At 40.0% G+C, this 23,242-nt stretch overlaps 1 long non-coding RNA gene across 1 annotated transcript in view; it reads left to right on the top strand.

The window, feature by feature from the left end:
* Positions 1–22,963, top strand: part of LOC120754309 (uncharacterized) — a 57,394-nt gene extending 34,431 nt beyond the window's left edge. The window contains exons 3-5 of the long non-coding RNA XR_005701378.2: positions 9,192–9,261; positions 20,852–21,016; positions 21,928–22,963. This is a non-coding gene — a long non-coding RNA (uncharacterized LOC120754309). The remainder of the gene's footprint in view (positions 1–9,191; positions 9,262–20,851; positions 21,017–21,927) is intronic.
* The last annotated feature ends 279 nt before the right edge of the window (positions 22,964–23,242 follow it).

Below are 23,242 nucleotides of genomic sequence, written 5' to 3'. Positions count from 1 at the left end.
CAAATATTTCTGTATTTCACATTACAATAAGCCATATGTGAAAGATGATTCGATGTAATTAATTAATTTTTTTTTCAAATGATGAAGATTCAGCTATAAATTTTTATTCTAGTAAACTCTTTACAATATTGATTTTTTTTTTTTTTCTGTAGGCTACCATAAATATAAAACAAAGTCCTACTTTCAAAACTCCAGCCGATAATAGAATAAGATTAGGCAAGGCAGAATTTGGAATGCAGTTTCCCCATTTCTGACTGTAATCTTATAACTATAGGAATATCTATATTAGAGGTTCCAAATTGAATACTTTTCTTCTACTAAGTTATCTAGATTTCTATTCTATTTACTAAGACTAATATTTTTTCTGCAGTTTTTATAGTTAGGGTATTTCAAATAAGAAGACCCAATTTCTTGGTCTCTGGTCTCTAAAAATCCATCCTGTCAGGATGAGTATTAATTAATACAGCTTTAATTAAATTTAAGTTTTCTCTTTCCCTTTTTCTCCCTGGTTAATTTGGTGAAGGGCAAAAATAGAACTCAGATTAGTGTAATTTTATCTGCCCTGGCAGGGGGGTTGGAACTAGTTGATCTTCAAGGTCCCTTCCAAATCAAACTATTCTGTGTTTCTGTTATTTCCTAACTAATATCAAATCCTCCGTTTATGGAAGACAAATTCTTGGGGTAATAATGGCATGCTGCTACTAGCATGAATTTGTTAACCTAAAATTTACCATTCATTAAATTTAATTCACTAAAAAAATCTGGTTAATTTGCCTCAATATTTATCAGAGTTGCAAATTGGAATTTTAGTTATTAAATCTTAGTTTTAATGGTCATTATACTTATCATATAGAATGCTATTTAAACAGTCAGGCCTCATGCTTTTAGGATTTAAAACAACCATTCAAGTCATCTTCACCACTGTTCTGCTATAATAATGCAGCAAATCTGTATTTCATGACATAGGGATTTAAGATGAGATGGTACTATGTGCACAAGAGTATCTAATTGGAACAAAAAGGAAAGCAGTCAGAATACAAGGATATCTGGATTTAAGTGGGTTAGCACCAAACTTCTTTGTAAATTGCTGAACTAAAGATATGCAATTTCTATTCATATAGCATCATAGGTGTGAAGATGTGAAATTATACAGACTGTGTGATGTATATAAATCCAGCCAAGAGCTAGTCAGTGATTAGTGGGCTCATGTGATGGCAGTGACTTGTTGTACTGCAGCCTAACTCCATCCTGAAATGGAGTCCAGCGTTGAAATGTGGATGAGGTAGAGGTACAGGCTAAGCTTCACAGCTGGAACACAAGCCTGCTCATCCTCAGAGCAGCCCAGCTCTTGGATGGGCACCATTCCATGTCTGTGGTACCCAATTCCTCAAGAAATAAAGGGTCAGGCCTGTTTTGGTAAAAATTATTTGGGTACATTCTAGTGCACAGTGTGGTCTGTTTCAATTAGGTTGTATTTATCAGAATTTTTGTGTACAATATTCTGTATTTATGGCTTGGAGGTCCTGATTATTTTAGCTGCTTGCTTAAAAGAAACAGAAACTTTAGGAATAGAGAGGAATTATTTCTTTACTAAAGAAAAAATATTGTCTATAGGACAGACTCTGTATAGAGAATATGTCACCTAGCTGCTGGTGTATTTATTCCTCATGCATATGAGGTAACATGAAGCAAGAAGGTATTAATGGCTGCCTTAAACTGGTAAAAATCAAGCGGATGCTGACAGAATTATTTACCATTTGTGGGAGTTTCACCTGTGTCTCATTTTCCTAATTTAATTAAAATTCAGAATTTTTCCTGTATACATTTTCTGAAATTTCAGAGTTCACTGGTCACACAAAGATGTGCAATAGTAGTGAAGTATGGGTCATATTCTTCAACTGCATGGCATACAAGCTCTGAAAGTTCAAAAGGGGGGAAAAAAATCTCAGCTAGGCTGTGTCAATTAACAGTGTTCTTTCCACGCTTAGTTTATTTGAGAAGTTCAACAGTGTGTAGTTTGAATTAATCTGCCCAACCTTCTCTTTTTCTTCAGTTTATACTCTGGCAGCTCGCTGGGTCCCTTTACAAAACACAGTAAGACCAGCTTCAGTTCCATTCACATGAGAGACAGAAAACCTGAGCAGAAATAGCTGACCTTAACCTACGTGAAGTGTCCACTTCCTACTGCTTTGATCGGGAATATGTACTTGGGCCCACAGCCACTGTTTACAGATAGGTCTGTAATCTGTTATCACGTGGATAACTATCAGGCCAAGTTTTTCTTCTTCTCTCCCCTTTTCTGATTTCTGATTCTTTTAACTATGGTCAGGTAGCCGGAGAGGAATATTTTGCTATTAGCTGTGACCGGAAGTCCTACAGTATTTCCACAAATACTGTAAAACACCATTAAAATTGAGGTGCTGCAAAAATCATACAGGACAGTAAGAAATGTCCATGGAAAAGACTGACAGGGCTTAATTTTTCATAAAAATCCGTAGGATCATTAATGTAATTTTTATACAGCACTTCATTATTTTTTTTTGTTAATAGGAAAATATCAAAGTCACATCTGTGATATTTCTGAAACCGAACACTGCATTTTCTTTTAATTTATATTGTTATATCATGGTCATAACTGCACTGTTGAAAAGCAACTCGCTTAGTGCTAATGAGTGTGTTTTGATACTTGAGAATGACTTGACTTGGTTCCCAGGAAAGGGATGGGTGTACCATATATCCAAGATTAGTTGGGCACAGCTTGGTTTACAACCCACGAATGTGCATTCTTGAGGACTAGACATTGTATGGTTTTGGATGGTCCTCCTGCGGATGAAAATGGATGTTCTGTTAGTCTCCTATTAGTAGATGGTTTCTGATCTTCATTATGCTAGCCAAACTTTTGTTGTCCAGAGGGTATTATTTTGTTAAGAGAGTGGGAGAAGGAAGGGGTCTTTTACTTTTTGCAAGAAGTTTAATATTAACTGAGTTGAACACCATTTGCCTAGGTGCCCTGGAATGTCAAATAAGATGTAGGAATATATTTCTATGTGGAATATATGTATGAACGTGTAGAATATGAAGTAAAAGAAATTATTTAAGATTTGCTGTGGGAGAAATCACCCACTATTTTCTCCCAGAAACAGTTGGGAAAGGACTTGGGTGTGTACAAAGCTGGTCTAAGAACAAGAACAAAGAAGGACTGATAAGTTGTTTTTATGGCTGAAGCTCTTCAAATGGCAAAGGGAAATACAGCAAGCTCATCAACAGTCTGCATACAACCCAAAAGGTACCAAGGTCATAATGCATTTTGAGACAGGTGAAGTCTTCAGGATTTTTACACTTCCTCCAGCTAAGCTGAATGGTGTGTAGTCCCTTCCCATTCATCCACTAATATCTGATTCAGAAAGACCATTATTTTCAGACTGTGAGAATCATGCCCTACTTTTTAATTGTAGGATACTGAATATGTAGCAAAAAGTTAGACACTAAATGATGTGCCGTTAATTGACCAAGTCTGATAAATCTGCTACCAGTCAGCCCATCATCAGGGAAAGTTTTATGTATCTTTTTTAAAATCTCATCGGGAGGTAACCTGAGGTGCAGTTCCTTTTCCTGTTAGCAGGCAGCATATGCACTTCTTTATTTTGCAATCTACTATATGCAATGTCATTGCACCCTTTAGTACAGTGTTTACTGAACTTTCTGAATCTGTGACTTCCTTTTGATTCACCTCTTTCCCTGTCACTATCATGAATTCTTCCCTTTTTTGATGATAGATTTTTGTAATTGCTGCCTGAAAAATCACTTTTTCAGGGACTGGACTTACTGACAGCAAGCCAAGGTAGTTGGTAGATCAGTGGCTACCCTAGATACTTGCAGGAGCTTCTCAGTCCACAGCTGTCAAAACTGAGGTACTCCTGACAAACTTTGGGTTTTTTTAACGCTGCGAGTATCATTGTCCTCTGGCAACCCATGGTTTCAGAAACAATTGTTTAGCAGAGGTGAAGTTCCCATCGAGTGATGAATTCCCCAACAGCACAGTTTTTGAGAGTGACAGAAAGCAAGTTTATTTAACCTGGATTCAGAGAAAGTCTGCTGACAGTGGCAGAGGACCTGCATAATTCCACAACAGTAGAAAGTCTCTGTGATAACCTGAGTTACAGCTACCTTTCTCTCATGTTTCTCTACAAACAAAATTATTCTTGGTAAGGGATATGGGCCATAGAAGAGATTTTGATGTCAGTATATTTACTTTAAATTTAGGAAAAGAATGAAATTATGTTTTCCCTGTGTTGTGTGTCTGTTGCTTTAGATCTCTTGATCAGCCTGTCTTCAGTTAGAAGTTGCAAAAGACTGTTAGAAATCTGTGAGGTTGTGTTACCTTGGTTGTTTAAAATAGGGCCAAATAGCATTTATAATCCATGTGTTGTAATAGTCACTGTATCTATGAGATGACCCTGTTGCACAAACAGGAAGATGCTGTTCAATTACCAGGAGGGCTTCCAACACTAGTGGGATTCTCTCCATGGATCCCCATCCTCCGAGCTAGCCTGGTTATTGCTATGCTCATCTTAGTGTCTCCTATGTGAGTGCCCAATAGAGTTTGGATCAGGGCACTGCTTAAAGATCAGAAAAAGGGAAAGACAGCTGAAGTCTGGTGTATGTGAGTGAACTAGAGTGAAAGAGAGGTGAAAAGTCAGCGATCCTGACCTGTTACAGACACTGTTTGACCTGTTCACATCTCTGTTCCTCCGTTTAACCTACCTGTCATGACAGTTTCTCTCCACTTGCCAGGATTATGAATAATGTGACTATTACATAGCACCAGGTGTTACACCTGGTGCCTTCCAAGACAAATACACAAGCAAGTATTTGTTAACAGTTGCTCTGCTCCTTGTTTCCAGAAGGGAAAAGGAGAGAGGAGCAGACTGTCCTTGTGATAACCTCTTGTACTGCAGCAGAACCTGTCAGAAGAGGGCTGCAAACCATTAGGAACCCCAAGGAGAGACTGCTGAGCCCTTCAAAACTGCTGGCTTGGCTAGGAAAGGCATCTCATGGAGAGTTCCCTTCTTTGCACTTCAGGAATTAGTAATAACATTAAGTATCTTTGAAGTAACACCAAACCTCTTTCCATCATCTGTATAACTGTCTTTGGCCTCTCTACCACTCTCACAGTACTTCGAAGGGGTCATTGAAATGCTTGCTGTGAGGCTTTAATATCCTTGTTGTTGGAAGACAAAAGATAAATGGCAGTCACACGGCTAAAATTATCTGGTTGTTCTAGTTTTAGAAACGCAAAAATGTACAGGAAATATTTATATAAAATTCAGGTAAAATACAGGCTAGAATGCTCCAGAAGGAAATAATTTTTATGAGTGCACCAAGAATAGCATTTAAGAACAAGGCTAAGTTACAATGCACATCATTTAAAGGAACCATTTTGAAACAGGCTATTGTCTTTTCTGTAATTATTTATCTGATACCACCAATATTAATTGATAGATATTTACTAGTTCATGAGTGTTCACTTAAGCTTCATCCTATATTAAAGCAATTGATACAATTCAGGGGTTTTGCCCTAAAAGCTAATGCAAGGAAAGGTGGCGGTAGCAAAGTCTTTCTCCCAGGACACTATTACTGGGGCAGATGCAGCCGTGGGTGAAAGCCTGATGTAAAATCTGTGTAATAGCTAACTCCCTCAAAAACACTCTATCAACAGCATGGTTGGACATCAGGAAATTAGGGACAAACAAGTCTTAGATGTTGATGTTAGGAAAGAGTGAATTTTGGCCATTATGAGAAATGTGGATGGATACCCTGGGACGCAAAGGTAGCGTGTTGTGAATATGTGAAAGTCGGTGTTGTGATCATTCCTTCCAGTAAAATAAGTTTCCTGTGACTCAGGTCACAGGGGTCTGTTTTTGTATGGCACTGAGGCACCTTAAGGTGTGGTTTACCTAAGTGAGTAAATAACCCCACAGAACATGGGGTATATTTGTATGCTTGAAATTTAGTGTGAGTCTCATGTTGAACTGGCCTTGGAAACAAAAAGGATATCTTCTGGGGAAAGGAGAGGAGACGTTGTGGTTGAGAAAGAACGCAAAGGCAAATTCTTTGAGAGAGCAGTTACTCATCTTCTGTGTAGTAATATTCAGGAAAAGAGAAGGCAGGAATGTGTGCTGCATTGTGCTGCTTGTGTCTAGATGTGTAACATGACAATATAAGTCAGATAATTCTGACTTATACTTATACATAATCCCACACATTACTGGGATAGAAAAGTGTGTGAATGTGAAGAAGATGAGTACATGTTCACAATGCAATTCTACATTTTAATTCACATTTCATATGGTGAAATAAACAGTAGTGTAAATAAAACTATGATATAAGTATTCTCAAAGGAGTTGCATATGTGAGCTTTTAGTATTTGACTTTTGGCATGTAAACATGACAATTTCTGTAAGCAGCTAGTGACAATTTCTGTGTGTGCTTGTGGGATACAAAATGTCTATGAAAGAAGTTGAAAAGCGATTGTTGCACTATAAACCCCTAAGTCTTTCCATTAAATCTCAATGTCTCAGAAGCCCTTACGTCTACAAAGGCAGGAACTGCAGTGCTTTGGTAGCTACAGGAAGATTCCATTGTATGTATATGTGCTTGCCTCCACGTGTGGGAGTTCACAGCTGTGTTTTGGAGTCTCTACCATAGACAGAGAAGGTAATATAAAAGGGAATATACAGGTTTGGATAATATAAAGACAAGGCAGGTTTTGTTGATTGTTTAGCTGCTTAGAGCACTGTGGTTTATCCTGAAAAAATGAGGGCTACACAAGTGTATTCTTTGGAAACTTTAGTTAGACAAGGTCCTGGTACAAGACAGGAGAGGTTTTGTCCGGGCTGGAGTCTTTTTTATAGATTGCACTTGGCACAAGGAGGAGAAAGAGTTACCGCAGTTGGTAGCAGGGAGACAGTGTTTCCTTCCCTATGCAAACTAAAGTGAACATATTCCCTCTAATTTCCTATGGCCAATGTTAAGAAGAGTATTTATTGCTAATTAAAAAGCATACAGAAAGGTAAAGGCAGGGACCATTTTTTTCCCCTTGAGTTTGCATAGGAAAATAATTAAAGGTAAAGATTGTATGTTATAAGGAATATATTGGTCTGCATATGGCATTCTTTTGTTGCAAGTTACAGACCCAGTGGCCTGATCCTGCTATCACTGAAGTGAATGGCACATTTCCTATTGATTTCAGGGAAAGAGAGAGCAGACTACAACCCAACATGAGACAGGTGAAAGCTGCTCCTTTAGAAGCATGCTACCCATTATATTAGGCTCCCAAATTACTTTTTCTTAGTGTCCTGGGAAGTAGATGGACACAAATTGTTCGTATTAAAAGTGTAATGAGGATTGTTTCAGGATGTAAATGTTGTCTTTAACATTGCTGAACCAAAAACATAAAAGATTCTGGCAGTGCATGAAAGTGAAACTAGCTGAGAACAAAAGTGAAACCAACAGGCAACTCTCCCTTCCCAGGCTGAATGAAATGCAGAAATCCTAAAGTGCTGATGCTTAACAGTAAAGAAATTTAAAATTTTCTTTACTTTTATTTGTGTGTAAAAGTGTTGCTAGTGATCTGGACAAAGATTTCCCCTAAGATAGGTGTTTTCTCATGATGGTATCTCTTGAAAAAGTCAGAACCAATTATAAATGTAATTTTTTTTTTTCTTTATAACATTTAGGGGCATTACCCTCATTTTCTTTCTAATGCATTTTCCTTTTGCATGTGTTGCATCACAGACTTTTAAGTCACGTACCCTTAATATTCTGACAGAAGTATGTTCTGGAGCACGACAAAATTGACCTTGCTTTACAAAAGTATTGGTAACTGTAATTAGCAAGTTTCTGGAGAAGGGAAAGAAAAAGTCTTTAAAAAGACATGAAAATGATGGTCAAATGTGTTTAATTGATAAAACACCGAAAAATGAGAGGCAGTGTAGCAATGGGGAGAGACAGACATTCAGTTCTTCCTGCCCAATGTAGTAGGATCAGCAGGAGACAAATGTACAGGAAAGTGGGGAACTACCAAACAAAACAACAGCATAGGGTAAAAAAAAGCATTGGATGCCGTAGACAAAAAGACAGAACGGAGGAAATAAGTGGTTTAGATAAGTTAACTTTGTGCAAAGTTCTTCCTTCGTTCACATTTGTCAGTGTCTGGGAAATTGTGTGTAAAAATACATGTGTGGCAACAGTCTGCTGGAGATCTAAGCAGTCTGAGGAGGGTGAATATGTGGAAAGAAAAGGGTAAGAGATGACAGATTTTTTTTTTAAGGCAGTTTAGTCACAAATACTACACCCTACAGTGCTGAGGCTTTCTGACCATGATTTATGCTGATAATGCTTATGAAATGACAAACTGAAGCAAGGTTTGGTGGTTTTTTTGTTTGGTTTTTTGGGGGCTTTTTTTTTTAGGGTTTGGGTTTGTTTTTTTTAATTTAGCACACTGAATTTGTACTCATTATCTTAAACATTTTTCCCGGTCACATTTGTTTGGAAAAGTTTAGAGGGGAAAGGGGGGGGGGTGGCAAATGGGGTATAGACAGTGATTTTAGCTGATATCAACCTCACAGGTGGAGGGGGGAGATAGAAGTCTCAAAACTACAGGCCTATGTAAATTCTGCAGCATCAGAAGTAAGTAAAAAATTATACAAATCACAGAAAAATGGGTAAAGCCAAGACCGTATTTATCTGGGAATGTATTCAACTTTTAAAGCAGAGGAGGGAAAACTTGCTGTCAGAATAAATATCTCAGGACTTTGTCCCTCATGTAAATGGCTTTAAAAATTTTTCAATGTATGTATTTTTAATTTTTTTTTTTAATATATAAGATCATACCACTTGCAAATTAAATGCTGCTAATGAGATGGAGCATGCAGTGATATAGAGGCCTCTAAGACCTGAAAACCAGGCCTGGGGAATCTGGTACTTCAATTGACAATGTATGGAACTCATTTTTGACATGTACCTGACTTATCAAAACAAAATTTGTGGACTGTTTAGAATGTAATAAGAGTTTTTAATATGCTTTTCAGCCCAAAAGATATAAAGCTTTTTGAGGACCAGATAATTTTAATGTGCAAAAATGTGTCTAGATATACAATAATTTTAATCTATTCCCTCTTATGTTACAGAAAGCATGGCACAGCCCCTGTTCTGGGACAGAAGGACGGACATCCGAGGGACATGGGCATCTCTTCTCAGGTAACACGCTCTCACTAATGGCTTGAGAGAGAAAAAATAACTTTTCTGTTCAGATTAAATAATACCTGACCTTTTGGCCTTTTAGATTTTTGTGTTTATTGACATTTGAGAGAAACATAGATACTTCTGTTTTATTTTTGAGAGAGGTGAGGAGGCAAAGTGTTGTGAGGGAGGGAAGTTAATGCCAAGTCCTTCTGATGTCCGATCGGTTGCAGGAGAGCAGTAGTGGTGACAGTGGTATGCTGGATTTTCCCATTTAAAGATGCAAATGATAGGACATTACAGAAAGATCAATGTATTTTTGAACTGTGCTGTGTGTTTCAGTTTGCTTCGTATTAGAATAGCTAATAAATTGGAAGTAGATGCTACAATCTCCGGTTGGTCAAAGACAGGGCTAGAAAAAATAGTTCTTTCTAATTGTATGTGGTTTTATTGCGTTGACAAATATATTTGATGTGGTTGCAATTACAAGGAGTCTGTTTTGATTAGGTTGAAGGGCCGAGACTTGGTTTTAAAGCATGCTGGTTAATTAAACAAGAGTCAGTAAATGGCATAAAGCTCTAGATAGGATGCTTTTTGAGAAAAATGCAGTTGCTTGAGCTCAAATTAATCAATAAGTAAAATTTTCTCATCAGGAAGGAGTCTGTATTTCTGAAGTATTTTATACTTTGTGTAAGCTTTTTATACACCAATAGATAGAGGAGCTGTGTTAAAGTGCTGGAGTTGCTATTGTGTTTCGGTACGTCACTTGCTCTTCCTGGTTTGAATTGTTGATTCAACTCTGATAATTAAGACAAGAGAGAAATGTAAATTCCATTTAACAAAAAGGATGTTTGTAGCATTGAAAAAAGTGGGAGAATAAAAATGATTAGAAGTCTCTAAAATCTATAATGTTGTTCTGTAGCCTTTGAAAATGCAAAATTCTAAATAATAATATTTCTACAGGCAAAATAATATATATTATCTAAAATAAAGTATAAACTGCTGTTAGAAGAGTTTAGAAATAAATAGTATGTGCAGATAGGTAGTTAGGATTTTTAAGTATTTTTCTTCCCCTGTTCTCCCTGCTCAAGGAAAATAGAAGGATTTCTTTCAAATATAAAAGGAATAAATAAATACAATTGGAATGAAACATTATGCTAGATATTTGGTGAAATTTGTTTTCTTATAAGTATTTTGGTTTTAAATGTAAGTGCTGTGAAATAGTTCAGATCTCAAAGTTTGTGGGGAGGAAATGTTTCAGCATCTTTGTTCATACCTGAGGAATCCATTTTAGAAGTCTATTTTCTCTGTTTGCAAAATACATTTTTATTAGATCTATGTATTTGGGTTAAGACTTACTTAAAATTACTTAATTAGGTTATACTGAAATTCTAAGTGATTTAAAAAGAAGGATTATGGTAATATAACAAAACATAACACTATTTTCATTGAAATTCTTAAATAAAGCCCTTTTAACATGTCAGTTTTAAAAATCTATAAATTTAGGGTGTTAAAATAGTACAAAATATTAAAAGGCTGAACTTGGAATGTATAATCCTGTACCAGTGAGCAGGGATTTTGTAGGTACGTCTGGAACATGGCAGGAGGTCATTTACACCTTCAGTTTGGTTTTGAGCATTTCTCTTGTGGTATTGTCCTTCTTCTTACTTTATTATGTATATGTAAACACTTATAAAATGTTTGTGGCTGATTTGTAAAGGAAAAATGTAGAGAAAGAGCTAACAGTATAGGCGCGCTAAGCTAGATGGGGACTGATTGTGTTTTCCCAGGAAATTCTGAAAAATATACCAAAGTAAAAAATTGCTACAGTAAGAATAAATTCTAAATAATTGTATTCATACTGTTTGAAATAGCGTGGCTGTGAATTGTTTTTAAAAACCTCCTGCAAGTGTCCAAAAACAGTGCAACATAAAAAGGTTTTCCAATTGTGTTTTCTCTAGATAAATCTATGGGCTTGTAGGCTGATTTCAGGGGCAGATTTATTAAAAAATGAACTTAAGAAAAAGGAGCTATGTGTGTGCTTTTCTCATAGATAAGTTGGGGGGGGGAGTTAATAAAAAGGAAAAGGTATATGTGATTCTTTCCTCTGTATTGTTTATAGTTTGAAATAAATAATAAATTTGTAGTGATTTTTTTATTTTTTTTTTAAATATGTATTTGTCTGAAAAATCTGGCAGTAGGTTTGTTTTACTTATAATTTAATATTGGAGAAATAGCAGAACGTTTCTGGGTATTTGCCTTTGTTTCAGAGGTTAGAGCCTAAGCCAGATTTCTGTGCAGTCTGTCAGGCAGTTACACGTCTGAGCATGTTACATTCTGTAGCATTTCAAATTAGAGCTGTTTGACTTTTATTTGTTGCATGAGGCTTTCATTAAAAAAAAAAAAAAAAAAAAAAAAAAAAAAGGCAAATAAAACAGAAGAATCGGGGATGAGCTCTGCATGTGTCTGGGGGCTGTTTCGGGGTGTGATGACGAGCTGTGGAGCGGGGCCAGGTGAGACCCAGAGGGTTTTACTCTGAGGTCCTGCTTTTGCCTGAACTTGTGCTATCTGCCCCGTCCCTCAGTGACTTAATAAATTGATTCTGACTCTCCGGGATATTTTTTTAGTTCCCAGCAGGGTATAGTTGCATGCACATTGCTACTTATTTTAAGAGGGGATCTGAAAAAGTGCTGTGTGTGTTAGTCACACGTATACTGAACACCTGTATGAAGAGTGTATGGGAAGGAGGGCACAACACGAGTGTGCGACTGACTTTCACATTTGTTTCACTACAGGATGGCCCAGCATTTCCTAGTAACTTTGTCCCAAAGTTTTCTGGGGGTTGTAAAGCTATTTTTGAGTTAATTTGCCTAATACAATTTACCTCCTCAAACGTAAATAAATAATTCTCTTTAAAGCCCCACCAGCTAGAATAAGGTATTTCATCTCCTTTTCACTAACTCGCAGGGAGCGTGCAGTTAATGCCAGTAACAAACTGTGGCTGGGACCAGAAACCACACTGCGGGAGTGCAGAAACTCGCCACTATGTCGGCGGCCCGGGGCCCGCCGCTGGGCCGGGCCGGGCCGGGTCGCTCGGAGCGAGCTCCGCCGGCGAGCCGGGCCGGGGTGGCTGTTCCTCGGGGGCCGCGGAGGCGCCGGGCCGGGGTCCCGGGCAGGAGCCAGCGGGCAGCGGCGAGGGGGCGGCGGGCGGGCGGGCCGGCGGAGGCGCCTCGGAGCCGCAGAGGGTTAACGGCGGCGGGGCCGCGGGGGCCGGCGGGAGTTGTAGGCGCCGCGGCATGACGGGAAGTGCCGCGAGCGGCCGGGATTCGCCGGCAGCGGCCGTGACGGCGCCCGCCCGCTCTGGTGTGGGGGGCCCGCAGCTGTCCCGTCGGGCCGGAGTTCCGGCCCGGTCCGTCCGCTCTCAGCCGCCGCTGGGCCGGCCCGTGCCCGGCCGGGTGTCTCGGCGAGCGCCGGCGTTATCCCCGCGCCCTGAGCAGCGGCCTCGGGGCGCGGCCCGGCCGGGGGTGCGCCTCGAGCGCTGGCGGGTCAGTGGCGGCTTTGACCCGGAGCCGGTGGTGCTGGGGTGCCCGGCCAGCCCTGGCCAGCCCCGGTGTCGGCGGAGCCGGCGCCTCTCGGTGCCTCTCGGTGCTTCTCGCTGCCCGCGGCTCCGCGCTCGGGCCGGGCTGTGGGGCATCAGCCCGGTCCGGCGGAGCTCGCCCGGAGCCGCGTCCTCCCGAGAGGGATTTGCTTTGGTTAAACCACACGGGCGGCTCGTCCGCGCTGGCGCTGGGGCTCCTGCCGACCCCCGCAGCTGTGGCTGCTCGGGGCCCCGGAGAGGCTCCGGCTCACGGGCTCACTGCGTGTGCGGACCTTTGCTTCCACTTCGCGCTGAGCTCCGAGCCCGAGAGCAGATGGATGCCGTCGTGCGGCCTCCTCCGCCGCTCAGCTTGCGCCGATAGCAAAGGCTGGCAGGTGGCAAGAGGGGACCGAATGCTTTCATCTGCAAGTTGGGGTTTTTTTTCTTTGAGTTTTTGAAATGTGAAATACAAAAATGACGGTGCATGAAGGTGCTGAAGTGCGTTAAAGTTACGGGACAAACCCAGGAAGCAAACAGAACTTCGTAGTTTACCTGATAGAGGGGTATTTTCTCTCCGGACAAAGCAGGAAGGGAAGAAAAAGGAGGCAATTAACGCTAATTATACCTGTTAATTATACCAATAGTGCAAAGTCAGTTCTTCTTAAACTTTCTGATGTTTTAACATAACTTGTTAATTAACTAGAGATAACTTACTCTATGTATCAAAGGAATGACAAATAATAAATCAGGTGGAAATTAATTTAGTGCATTTTGTTTGTGTATTTTTGTTTTCTTCCTTACGTTTTGGGAGCAGATCTTGAAAGACAGTGGTGTCATGCGTCCGCAGTCAGCTGAACTTGGGGCTGAGCATGCTTAAACTTCTCTTGGGATTGAAAAGATTCTTGTTATTTTCCTTGCTAATAGTAATCCTCTCGAGATTCAGAAGAAGACTAATTTATTTGTTAACTAATAAATAAAGTGCAAAGAAAATTACACAGTTGAGCTCGAACAACAACAAAAAAAGAAATATGCCACAGTAGGTATGTTTTCTATTGCTCAGTTTCTGCAAGACATATATGAGAAACTACAAACATTTTTGTGTCAGAAAGCACATCAGATTTTGCCAATGATACCACCTGAAATACATATGTGTTCTCAGAAGAAAGAAAATAAAGAAGTGAAATATATGGGGTTTTTTTTCCAAGGGAAGGTATTGTTCTAGTGGAGGAAAAAAAGTTGTTTTACTTATAAAAGGAATTGTTGAGTAGCCACAGAAAAGGGATAAGTGCCTTCAATGCCAGCGTTACAATTCCGGTGGTTTGGACTTGCAGGGTGAAGCTGGTGAAGATGGCTTGAGATAGAAATCAGCAAGTCCAAAAGAAAGCAGAAAAGATCAAGGCAAGGGAAATATGATTAATCTATTGTAAAGTAAACTTGTTAGTGTATGGCCTACTTTGTTCCCATTCTAACTATTGCTTTTCCAGTTTTGCAATAGTAGGTTTTCCTGGATTCTGTTTCCTTCATTCAGAGGCAATGCATTAGCACTGCAGTTGTGCTTTAGCACAATAAATACAATATATCCCCTTTCCAAAAATGTATCATCTACCTGCAAATACTGTACTGTATGAGCAGTGGAAGCTACATGCAAAGGGCGTCAAATACTTAAGGGTAGCGAAAGGAAAGACAAGATTAGTAATAGAGGTGATCTAATCTGGCAGCCACTGTACTCTTAGCTGTAGGACGATTTTTAAAGGGCAAAATAAGATCACAGAGAAATTAAAGGTGAGATGAAGTATAGCTTTTTTGGCAAAAAAAAGACTGTACCAGACTACCTTATTACCTTATGTTTCATTGTGAGGAAACTTTGGTGCTGTACGATGTGAGGAAATTACGTAAAATAGAGAAAATTTGGATTAATTGCACTGTAAGGTGACTTTGGAATGAACTGACAGATAGTAGATGGAAGGAGTCTATACTGATGGAAAGAAGACTGCAAACTGGTGTTATTGAGAACTATTGGAATTCTTTCCTTAGTGACACTAGTGAAAAAGTACAATAATGATAAAATCTTACAACACAAAACTGGTTGACTATATTGATAGAGAGGAGGATTGAAATATCCATGTGCTGACAAGATGAATCAAAACTGTGATTAATAGAATTGGATGAGATTTAGTGATGCAAATAGAAACTGATCACAATTTATTCTACAAGGGCTCATCACTTCAGTGGCAGGTAGTTGGTGTAATGGTCAGCAGCGTGATGATACCCTGTGACATGGCTGAGAAAATAATAATTAAAAAAAAAAAAAAAAAAAAAAAAAACAAAAAAAACCAAACAACTAGTATCCTAGAAAGTGTTAAGGGATGGATTTCCTGTATGTATAGAAAATATTACTGTCAAAGTATATGGCATTAGTAAGACCTTATCTGGAGCCCAACTATCACCCACATTCAGATAAATGGGTTCGAACAGATGGATGGAGCAGATGCAGAAAAGGACCACATGGATTTTAAGAGGAATAGAGAGGCTTAGCAGAAAGACACAGAAGTGACAATTACACTGTTATGTAAGGAAGGAAAATAATTATATGAGGTCAAGATTAGAATAAAGCAAAACAAATGTGTGTAAAAAGGCTAATGGGTAGACTTGCTGGAAATCACAGGAAGAGCTCTAACTATCATACTAACTATATTCTAGAGTTGTTTCAAATGAGCAACAAGTTTAAATTTCTTTTAGAAGGATGTTTGATATATCCAGAAAAGAACATCAGTGTTGGGTTCTGCAAAGTGGTTGGGAATTTGACTCAGGAATCGTGGATATACCCTCCCATAATACCACATTCTTGTGTATCAATGGATTCTGAGGTGGATATGTTAATTTACGGTGGGTCTGTTTTGAAACTGCTGATGATTTTTGTCATATTAATTTCCTTTTATGCCTCTTAATAGCAGCAGAGTGGTTTGGTTATGTTTGCTCTGAACTGTGTGTTTGGTTTGAGCACTATGGTTGAATTCATCCAGTGCCACCTGACTTCTTGTGCGTGGATAGGTTGCTTGTAGTCATCTAAATGGAACAATTTTTAGGTAAGTTTTTAGGCATCTAAGCCAAGACAATGTTGCATTCTAAAATGTATGTATAATCAGCTTCCTTGGGATGTTACCTGAGACCTTGTGTCTTTTTTTTTTTTCCCTGCCTTTTGGATTGTATAGTTTTTACATACAGCACTTAGTGCAGTACTGAGGAATTAACAGAAGAACCTAAAGATTAAAGAAAATTGTTTTTCAGCAAGGCTGCTGTCCTCTAGGCAGACAGTTTAGATTTTTACTTGGCATTTTGGCTTTTGGGAAATCTCCACAGGGCAATCATTGGGAGTTAAGTAATCATTGCTCAGTCATCCATTTTAATTTTATTTTTCAGTCCAGAGCTGTAGCAGGTTATCCAAAGAGAAATAATATGTTTTAAGGAGGTAACTTCCTGTTCAGTGGTCAATAGAAAACTAAGTGATAGAATCAATCCAATCATCAATTTATGCATTAAGTGCTACCACTGGCACTTTCAGTAGCTGCTGAAGCAAAGGAGTGAATTGATTATAAGAATTAAACATCCTTCATATGCCTAGAGGTGAACAACTCATGAAAATGGTTCATTTGGTATGAGACAGTATGAAAGATAAGAAAAAAAAAACAAAAGAAAAATATTATTTCTAAATGGTTTCTTGTACTTTTTTTCTGTAAAGTGGAATTTGAGCTACAAACACTTACCTTACAGGGCAGAGGTGTGACCACAGAGTGATGGTATGAATGTGGAATGAAACATGCTTGGTTGTTACTTAACCCTGATTCCTGAAAGTTTTTATTTTTCTCTTCCATCACGAGTCTGATTCTCTAAAGAAAATAATTCCTATTCATAGCAGGTTCTTTCTCTTGTTCTTTTCTTAACCTTTTTGAATTGGAAGGAAGTCGTGGACTTCCCATTGAAATGTTAGGAACACTGTGTTAGGCCTTCAGCAAAGAAAATATTTCTGACCTGATTTGCCTGTGTCACCCTCCAAGGCTTTCTGCCATTAAAATAGGCACTTCCACTGGTGTCACCTGTTTCTAGTCCTCTTGTGCTGTATATGCCTCTTGAAATAACACTGATTGGGGGAGCAAAGTCATGGAGGTGAGCGGCATTCATGTGATAAGGCTGATGATGACATTTATGTGACCCAATAACAAAAGCAAAACAGCTCATATCTTAGTATTAAACAAAAATAATCTGTTCTGCTGTCGCTAAGAGCAGGCCAAATCCATTCTTTGGCTGGTTTTATGTAACCATGTCTGGGGGGGGGGAATGTGTACACGTGTATGCTCACACACACGTATATATAAATGTATACCTGCTTTGCTGCAGGTGCTGGCTGATGAGTAGAAGTAACAGGGAATCAATTTATAGAAATACTGGGAACCTACACGCTGACCAAATCAGAGTATGTCAGGGCTTGGTTTGGTAGCAGTAGACTCCGAAAGGGAGGGTTCACTACAGCCTGTGGCAGCATTTATTTATTTATTTATTTATTTTAATGGCTCATTGTTTGGTTTAAATTATTGTTTGTAGGAATACTTTGGAGCCAGGCTATTGCTGCTGTAAATCTTCAGATTTCCACTGAATTCTCTAGAGAGGGATAGCATTTTACACACCTTGAATAGATGGTCTTCTGGGTGGAAACATTATTATGGTGTCTTTAGTCCTACATTGTGTTTAAACAATGGTGGTCTTGAAATGCCAGTTTCAATGGTTAAAACTGCAATGGTAAAAGCCTTTAGGAAGCCTGGAAGCCAAACATTGTAAAGAAATATGGAGAATTTGATGAAAAATACGCATAATTGGGATTTAAAGATAGATAGCAATCTGAGATACTTTTCTCGCTTGCAGCATCTGTCCCTGGTAGGGTCCTAGTTGAACTTTCTGTCCTCACATTTCCTCTAGGAATGATACATTGTGTTTAACAGGCATTCAAAGTGGAATTCATGTTTGTGAAATACTGGGAGTAGCCAAGACAAAGTCTTCTATAAGTATTGGGTTTTGTTGGGATCACTAGAACTATGTGGCGTGTGGATCTTTAAGGAGACACTTGAGGAGTACAGATTTTTTTAAAAAAGATGAGAAGACAGAGATTAATTTCCAAATGTATTCTATCATCTGGTCTGAAAGTGAATGTATCATGCAAGTTGACGCTGAGTGTTGGCAGTGGTGTGGGTGCCATGCATTCCTGAACTTTGTTCATTTTATGTGAACAAGTATCTGTATCACTTATCTGCAGTTAAAAAACTAGGTAGAAGAGATATCAAGGATTAAACAATGAGCACACAGCATTTCATTTCTACAGATGATATTTTCAGCTCAAAATCAATATATTTCAATATAATTCCAATATATTGAAAAAGAGTAATCTGTTGCCATGGCCATATATATGTCTCCAGTAAACATATGCTGTACTTGGATTTGCAGCATGCACAACTATTAGATTTTTTATTTTGTAGTAGTACTTGATTTCCAATATTGCTGGTGATTATAAAACCCAACCCCTGCTTTATATACATGCCCTACTAAGACTTTCTTTGATTTGCACAATAAAAGGATCTGGATCTCCTCATTGCAACCACGTCTGAGAACTCTAAATGGGGAATGGCAACAAAAAGAGGAATTTTGAGTTTTAACAGGAGACGTATTTGTCAATCTGTAGTAGGTAAAAGTGAAAAATCCCATGTGTCAAGTACTAGAAGTCTGTAGTACCATTTGTATCGTTTCCTGTTTGCAAGGAAAACGGAACAGACCTTCCCATAAAGAGCAGTGTACATCTGCATGGCACGTTAATTTGCAATCCATAGACTCAACTAGTTAATATGCCAGCTGCTGTTTGGCTTTAGGTTCTGTTTGTCTTCTATTGCTACATTTGCCTGGAGTGTTTTGTTGTTGAGAAATTTGGGACTTTATTCCCTGAAGCAGGCCAGGTAGCTAATGCCCAAAGTTTATTTGAGAAGCAAGGAGTGTACAGCTGTTACACAGTGTGGTAATCTAAAATGCCTGACTGCTCAGTTTCAATGCTGAGACTTGTGTTTTGCAACTGCCTTGTACTTGTAAGTTTCTGCCCTTCTCATAGAAACGATACCCCAAATTGTGCAATCGCAGGTGAGCAACACATCAATCAAAATTTGTTCTTAGTTGGTTATTTATTATGGCACTTAATGTTACCAATTCCATCCCATTCTCTCAACCTGCTGTTCTCTGCCTACCTTGTTTCCTGCAAGCTCTGCAGAGCAGGGCCAATCAGCTCAAGGTGCCTTGTGTTAGGTCCACAGGAGTCCTGTACTGAAGGAGCTGACAGCGAGAGCCAGCTGGCAAAGCCCAAGTCTGAACCATGGGTCCCCCAGCACCTGCTTCATGTGTAGCATGCCAGGAGGGAGGAGGGTTACATAAATACCTGCTTCTAGGGTTGCCCAAATACACCACCTTCAACATATGCTGAAGATGTATGCACAGGATGGGGCTGAGAATGTCTGTCCCAGCCCCTCCAGTCCCACTGGCTTTCTCTCCCATCATTACAGCTGAAAAGAAAACAGTTACTGAGAATAAATTCTTTGCTGAGGGTGGTGAGGCGCTGGAATAGGTTGCCCAGAGAAGTTGTGGATGCTCTATCCCTGTGCATGTCCAAAACCATCTTTGATGGGGCTCTAAGAACCCTGGCCTTGTGAAAGACATCCTTGCCCATGGCAAGAGAGTTGAAAGTAGATGATCTTTAAGGTCCCTTCCAACCCAGGCCGTTCTATGCTATGATGATTCTGTCATTCTGTGTGCTGTGCAACAGCTTCAACCAAAATCACACATGTGTGCCATGCTGTTAAAGCACTTTTCTGCCCTTTTGGGCAGAGGAGAGAAACCTGAATTTCTGGGTGAGTATTAAATAGTGTACAGACTTGGAGGGGTACCGTGACCCCTGCAAGGAGTAGGTGCCTCAGGAAAGGCTGAGATCTAGAATTCCACAGGTATCCAAGGTATCTTGCTTCACCCCATCATTACAATGGACTCAGCAGTTGATGAGGGGTACTGAGAGATTTGTCGGTGTGTCTTAATGGTCCTTGTAGAGATCTTAACAGAATGGACTATGAAAATTATATTCTTAGGTATTCTAATTTTTGCCTTCAGTGTGCACTGGGGCAGGGTGTCTTAATTCTGGGCTGTGGATTTAGGCAAAGACACACGGCAGTGCTCAGCACCGCAGCAGCCAGGCCCTTTATTGAATCTGGCCTCACTGCAGTAAGTGTGAGTAATGGTAAGAGAGGCATGAGAGCAGAATGACTGTACACGGGGGGAGAGGTGCTCTTGAGTCGCTAGAGTGAAAAACATATTTGTAAAGGGATGGAATTAGTGCTGGGTACAAGAACGCCATTTAATGAAACAAATTACTACACTGCTCAGTGGCAGGAGAAAACGTGACACGTGACAGATAACCAGCAGTCCCCCTTCCCTGTCTCAAGGATGCTGCAGAGCAGACAGCATCTCTGGCAGCACTGGGCAGGCTGGGATGAGAAGTGGATCCCAGTGCCGAGGCTTCCTGAGTGCTGAGACCCCCGAGCCACAGGTCCACTGTGGAGACAGTGAGTGACTGTCTTGGGTTCTCACCTGTGGGCTTGTAGTGAGAAATGTTTTCCTCAGGTACCGAGAGAGCGGGGAGGGAGACATAGGAATGTGGTCTCCCTGAGATGTGTATTGCTTGTGAGGTATTTGTGGCAGTAATGCCACAGAAAAACTTTGTAGTAAAAATTGAATGCTTCTTCTTATTGGGTGCTCTTTTATCCCCTATTCATTGTGCTTTATTGCTCCTGTGCAATATTTTTGTTTTCTTTGTCTCCTTTTGATGTTGTCGTCTATGTAGTTCTACATCCTTATTTTTTTTCCTTATTGTTGCATTTTTTAGTCATGCATCTCACTACTCCTTTAGCTTTCCTAAAGACTTCTCTCTTGTCTCTGTTGTGATCTGCTGTTCAGCTTGGCCACGATGCATATGAAGGAGCAATGTAGCTGAGCTGTGGGTTGACCGAGGCTTGCATCACTGCCCTGACCCAGATTGCATCTGCAGTCATCTGGAACTGACTACACGCCTGAACTGATGAAAGAGGCTGTGGAAATGTGGATCTCTGGGGCCTTGGCAAGGTATCCTCTTATGTGTATGCATGTTGGTGTGTGAGTGCACTCAAAATGCCTGTCTGTTCCATCAGCTCAGCCGACTGGGTGCTCCTTTGGGATTTGCTGCAGTTTATAGCAAATGGGAAGAGACCCGCAAAGCTCATGAGAATACTGGGATTAACCCTGGCAAGGGGAATATGCCTGTTGCTCAGGAATGTGTGATGCCCATAAGCAAGAGATGCAAACCCCCACATTTGACCTTTGTATAATTCTTTCCTTTCCACCAAGTCCCTTTCCCCGCCTGTGACTCATCTTCTTCTAAATGTAGACTGTAAGCCTCTCAGAGGACTGCCTTTCTCTCCAAGCAGGGTAGCATAAAAAATAGCAACACTTTTGAATAACCAGTATAACTTTTTTTAATACAAAAATCTAGAGGATTGCCTTGCTGTGTCTATGCTTCTCTGTCAAGGGGTTTATCAGTCACCCTGAGAGAACAGCGGGGCAGGTTCTGTCCTGACCTGCAACGAGAAGGTTGTCCAGACAAGAGGTCTCAGGAGCAGCACAACTGCAGTGCAGTGACGGGCAGAAGATGTTATAATAAAAGATGGGTAGACTCTGACAGAGACCAACATTTTTTTCATAGCACCCACGTGCTTCCTTCCCTATTTCTGACCCATTTGTAATTGGCAGCATCCCCTTGGTAACTGCAGCACAGCTTACATGAATGTCCAGTAGGAAGTTGCCTGCTCTCTTGAGCAGGTTGTCCAATGCTCATCTCCTTTTCTTCAGCCTCTACATGCACTGTCCAGCTGCCCAGTCCACTTCTGGCCTCAACACCTGGCGACTCTGGTGACCTCTGTTACCTTCCATCCTTTGCTTCAGCTCTTATATTTTCTATGACTTGTAGTAGATGTCTTTTCTACCTTTTCTCTCTCCAGATGCTTGTGCCATATCCACCTGTCCTCTGGAAGACAAAACAGTGAGCATCAGCAGTGTGTCATTTATTCTGCAAAAACTGAACAGATGAGAACTGCCTTGACAGCCAATAGAAGAAAATAGTGTGATATGGCCACAGCAGGCACATGTTCTATCTAACAATTGCACTATGATCCCAACGAGGAGTGGCACTCAACCTCCCTCTGATTACCTGTGTTCTTTTCTTTTGCTGTAACAATATAATTTCTTTCCAACACACAAGTGTTTATGTAAAAATGCCAAGATTCTCTAATGCAGATTAAAATAGGTTTACAAATTAAGGAAAGTCTGGTATGGAACAAGAGGGAAATTATCCCAGCATTTGGCACTTTTTTGTAGTCAAAGTCTTGTCTTTAGAGGGTGTTATGTTAACTACACACTTGTGTGAGTACACTCACATAGGTGAGGCCTAGGAGGATTTTCCTTGTGTAATGACTGCAGGAGCTAGCCCTAGCATATCACATTACTGTAAAAGTGGTGTCCAGTAAGCAATAGGTGGGCTCTCTTGGGAAAAATGCAGAAATGCAGGAAGAAAACTTGGTGAGAGCTGGATCCTCTGCAGTGTAACCTCTCATGACTGGCTGACCAACCAACCAACCAACCAAAACCAGCAAAAAAGTTAACTAATTCACCATGGGGATGGGAGGAAGGATGCTTCCTGTTGTGGAATAGGACAAAATCCTGTGACATGTTCCCTCCTATTAGGTCTGATACCACTGCTTATGATAAAGATTAATTTCTAAAAATCAGCTGTAAAGCTATAGGTCAGCCAGTAAGACAGTGACTTGACTAATTTTTCATTGCAAAGTGTATGATACTTTCATGCCTTTAATTGACGTCAGTGCAGACAGTGTGTTGTTGAATCCAATGAAATTTGAATCCCACTATGAATTTGTTTTCTACAAATAGATTATGAACAGAAGCCTTTGATTTCTCTTAATTATGTATTTTTGAGTGAAAAGCTATTTTGTGTCTATATATATATTTAATAACAGGAAATGTAGCAAACTTTTATTTTTTTTTTAACTAATAAAAGGGATAAACCTATCACAGCAAATTTTAATTTCTTTGGTCTTTTTTCCCTTCACATACCTCAGGTATCTCAGGTTGCACAGCTCTTTGCATCAGGTAGCTGATGCCATACAAGCGCGTCTTGTTTCTAAATGAGAGCTTTGAAGTGGCTGTAGTGCTTGTAACTGCATTCACATGGCACCATGGTCAGGCTGTGGCCTCAAGGTGCAACACGCAGGGTGCTGCTTACCTGCTACAGTTAAGGTG

This window comes from Hirundo rustica, chromosome 6 (assembly GCF_015227805.2).
Source record: "Hirundo rustica isolate bHirRus1 chromosome 6, bHirRus1.pri.v3, whole genome shotgun sequence".
NCBI lineage: Eukaryota > Metazoa > Chordata > Aves > Passeriformes > Hirundinidae > Hirundo > Hirundo rustica.
This window is presented reverse-complemented; position numbering and strand designations above follow the sequence as displayed.